Source organism: Camarhynchus parvulus, chromosome 24, assembly GCF_901933205.1.
Source record: "Camarhynchus parvulus chromosome 24, STF_HiC, whole genome shotgun sequence".
NCBI classification, from domain to species: Eukaryota; Metazoa; Chordata; class Aves; order Passeriformes; family Thraupidae; genus Camarhynchus; species Camarhynchus parvulus.
In genome coordinates, this window is record NC_044594.1 from 2,066,412 (window position 1) to 2,071,226 (window position 4,815).

A 4,815-nucleotide genomic window follows, 5' to 3' on the forward strand; every position below is an offset into this window, starting at 1 on the left:
CAAGCCCTGAGATATAACAAGCAATCACACTCCAGCTGGTTTCCCATCAATAAGCAGGGATGGAATATTAGTAACTATTCCGTGGGATTTGGAAGGCAAACACTGAAAAAAAAAAAAAAAAAAAAGAAAAGAGAAATAAAATAAAAAAAGAGCAGTTGCAAACTGGAGAGCTCAGCCTGGGTTCCCTGCTCTGCTAAACTCCCTTCTCCAACAGCTCCAGGTGTGCTGGGAATGGTGGAGTGGACAGATGAGCCAGGGAGGAGAGAAACAGATGGGAAAGGGGAGCAGTCAACAGCTGTACAAACCCCTGGAACATCCCCAGATGGAGCAGCTGAGCACGGGGCTGGAACTGTTCCTAGCACAGGCAGGACACAGACATCCAACACTGGCTGGAGGATACTTCCTAGAGATAAAATTAGAGGCACAGGAAATAGAAGAAAAAATTATTATTAATATTAATAAAGATGAGGAGCTCTGGTGCTGTGGGACAGCCTGAACTTGGCTTTCAGTGTTGTGCCCACAAAATCTGCAAGCACAAGTAGAGCTGAAACCATTGAACATCTGCTGGAGGAATGCATGTCCTTGCATGTGTGAGGAGGCACTTTGAGCTCAATTGGAGCTAAACCAAACACCAGAATTTGACTATCCAGGCAAAATTCAGAGAAAAGCCAATCCATCCCATGAAATTACCAAGAAACTCTTTCCCTCTGCTCTGGGCGAGAGCAGAAGCCTGGAGACTTCTCAGGCTTCATTAAAGGCATGGGGATCATTATTTTCCTTCCTTCAGCTGGTGGAATCTCCTCCTGAAAGGATCTTTTGGCAGCCAGGGATGGACCTAACGAGGACAGTGACCGATGGGAGGGCCTCTGTGGGTTCTATAAACACTATTGATTTTCACATTCTCAGAGAAATGAATTAGGTGCCGATTGTGCAGGAGCTGAGCCCCTGCCTCCTGCACTGGGAGAACAGAACTGCAAACACTGGTGAGGAGAGGAAAGGCTGGGGAGGGAAGGAATGCAGATGTGGGATTGAAAAGGTGGTCTCCAGTTTGGTGCCCTGCTATTGTGCCTTAGGAAAGGGCATTTCCCAGCTGATCAAGCTGATGTTAAACCATGAGGAAATGGGTTTGATCTCCTGCTCGTACCTGGTTGCTGCCTAATATCAGAATTCCTTCCTAAAGGGGACCAGAAGAGAGAGCAAATGGTGGGGACTGAGTGAATAAAGTGAAATAAATGGGCTCCTCCCTGCTCCACAGCACTTTGCCCTTGCACAAATCCAGCTGCATATTTATATCCTCATGCTTGGCAGACAACAAAACGGACACACAGACATCATCTCTGCGCCACCCACAGGGAGATTGGCATATATATTACCATTATCATTATATTTACCCTTCCAGGACTTCCCATGTACTGAGGCAGACAGTCCTGCACCTCTGGGAGCTGCAGGGACGTGGGGGTCACAGGCAGTGACAGCATGCTGTGACCCCAGAGCCGTGACAAATGACACAGCCTGCGCCACAGGGCTCTGCCCGCTGCTCCAACCCATCATCACCACCATGGGGAACAGCTCAGGCCTTGGAGCTGGGGGTGGTTTAATCTTCTGCAGGGCTGTAACCGCTCTGAACCCTGTGTCTAACATCGCTCAGCGTGACTGCTTAATTGCAGTAATTAGGGAGGAACCTGTGCCGTGTGGGAGGGAGGGACTGCGCTCAGGAAAAGGATTCCCTGGGGTCAGGGCCCTTAGGAAGTGATCCTGCTCATCCCTCCAGCTCCTGGGCTTAGGGGGCTGGGGAGCCTCAGCAGGGCACCTGCAGCTTGTTCTTGTTCCTCCTTCCCTCCCATCCCCAGCTCGGGTTTTACGCTCCAAAATCGGTGAAACTTTATTCCTGGCTGCTCTTTAGGAGAGGGGCAGGTGCTGGGTAATTCCAGAGGTGTCCCTGGGAGGGCAGGAGGTGACACCATCACCACCAAGTGATGTTCAGCCCTTGGAACCCTTCCACACCATCACCACCAAGGGATGTGCAGCCCTTCCAAACCATCACCACCAAGGGATGTGCAGCCCTTCCAAACCATCACCACCAAGGGATGTGCAGCCCTTCCAAACCATCACCACCAAGTGATGTGCAGCCCTTCCACACCATCACCACCAAGTGATGTGCAGCCCTTCCAAACCATCACCACCAAGGGATGTGCAGCCCTTCCACAGCCTCACCCCAGGACAATGAAAGTGCTCCTCCCTTCCAGCTCTCAGTGAGTGCAGCTGGGACCGCCTCAGCTGGATAAAGCCTCTCCAGCCTGGCAAAGGCACGTGGGGAGCTGGCACACAGCACTGCTGTCCTCCCAAAGGCATGGCCAGGATGGCCTTTCCAGCCCCCGGCACCCTCAAATATCCCTCCTATTTCAGCCCCCTGAGCACTTTGCCTTAGCTCAGGCAGAAAATCCTCAGTGTCCTGCGCTGGGAGCAGCTTCCAGAGGCTCAGGGCAGCTCTGCAGCAGGTGTGGAGCTGGATCTCCTGGTGAACAAAGCTTTCCCCACGGCACCAAGCACGTCCTGCAGAGCGGTCCCTGTTCTGCTCCTCACACCTGCTCTCCCCTGGGCTGGGAAAAAACCCACATTTCACAGCAGCACTGCTGACCTTTCCAGTCCTGCCTGGGCTCAGAGCCACCCCCAGCCTGCTGGGACAGCCTTGAGGTGGCACACACCACTCTGGTCACACTTTAGCAGGCGCTAAAGGGACACAAGGATTAGGAGCTGCCCCCAGCCAGGACAGAAATAATCCTGACCCCACAGCCCTGCACCGAGGAAAAGCCCTGCCTCTGACTCAATGAACCGTGAATTCCAGCGCAATGAGTTTTATGCTGAGGAGAATAATTAATGTAATTAGTAGTGATATGAAAATGATGGCACCGGAGCCTGGATGACGAGGGGGAAGGGAGGCTGGGGGTGGGAGGAAGCTCGGAGAGAAAGTTCCTTCCCTCTATGGTGCTGTTCCGCCAGAGGAGCAGGGCTGGATGCATTCTTGGCAGCCTTTAAAGCCTCACCTCCCATCTGCCATAAAGGGGAAGAAAATAGAGCATGACAGTAGAGAAAAAAAAAAAAAAAAAGTTAAAAAAAAATAAAAAAGAAGAGCTCAGCCTGCCCTGTTTGCAGCAGGGATGTGAAATCTTCAGTGCAGCCCTTTCCTGTGCTGGCCTTGAGTTTGCAGCTCCTCCTTGAATTCCAACATCCTCCACCCTCCATGGGGCCTTTTTTGTTTTAGTTCTAGGAGAAAATATCTTTATAAAGGTAATTAGATGGTAAAACAACAGCTTTTCACCTTACACCACATAAGTATCAATTTACTTATCCTGTGTAAGTGTTTTGATAGGTTTGATATATTTAGTGCTGTCCAAGAGCTGTATTTTAGTTTTATACATATGAATAGATGCATAAATTTCTCCACAGCCACAAAATGGCCCAGCAGGAAGTTTTCTGTTCTGACTGTGGCACTGATCAGACATTCAGCACTGGAGAGAGGAACCACAAAACTCAGTGCTGACCCTGCCAGCCACGAGGAAATAAAAAAGGAGCTGGAATGGATGTGTTTTGCCATTGGAGTGGGCAGCTTCCACCTGTGCAAGGTGTTCCTGATGCCACACTGGGTGTTTGTGTGAATTTTCAGCTCCCATGGACCACGTCCAGATGGGCATTGGTGGCAGTCTGTGGGCAAATGTTTGAAAAACTGCCATGCAGGAGGTGAATCCAGATCCTTTTCCCCTTCCTGGGAAGTAAACACAGCCCTGGGGGGAGATGCCAGGATCCAGAAATGCAGGATAAACCTGCAGGCTGAGGAGAGCATTGCCAGCACTCTGCTCCCACCGCCCTGGGTGATATCCTGGCCCTGAGGAGAATTTTCTGATATTTCTGAGAAGCAGCCTGGAGAAACTCTGGAGTTCTCAGCAGAATTGTGTCAGCTCCTCTCCCACAACCCAATAAACCCTTCCCAGTCATGACCAGCTTTGGCTGCTGCGGGTGCTGGTGCATTCAGACCCTCCACCCTCCCTCTCTGCCCCATCCCTCCATTTAACCCCAAATCTGTGGCCAAATTGTCCCCAAGGGCCTTTACCCAGAGGCAGAGGTTCCATCTTTGTGCAGTGCAGCTTTGCTGGTAAGAAATATCCTGGTGGCTTTTCCATTCTCAGAGTCAGTGCTAAAAAAAAAGCCATCAATAAATGGTTTATTGATCAGTTTGCGTCTGATAGGAACGTCCTGAGGAAGTTCTGAGTGTTCAGCTGGATTCACACCCTGGTGCAGCCTCCCTGCCTCTGGAGCCAGCACTGAGCGCCTGCACCGGGAGAAATGGGCTGGGGAGGACGAGGAGGAGGAGGAACCCCCCTTTTCTGTCCCTAAATAGCTGCTGGCCCCAGGACTGGCTGTTTGTGACTGGGTCTGTCCCACCCACGTGCAGGGGGAGGCTGGGAGGAGGATTGCCAAGCAAAGTGACGTGGGGCTGGCATCTCCTGAGCAGCCAGGGCAGGGAGGCGCAGCATCCGCCGAACTCGGCTCCTCTGCTTACCTTTGGGGGCTGGCTGCCCTGTGCTGCAGGCAGGGGGGATGCAGCAGGAAAAGTGGGTTATTCCAGTCCTGAGGAGCCTCTGGAATGGGCAGAGAGAAGGCAGGAGTGCCTGTGGGTGCATTTTGGGGCGTGCAGTGCAAGGGATGAGGGATGTGGAGGACAACTCAGCAAGGAGGCAGCCCTGGGAGCAAGGCAGACATCAAACACCCCACACAGGCCCCACAGGCAGGACAGAAGTTGCTGTAACTCTTCAGCTC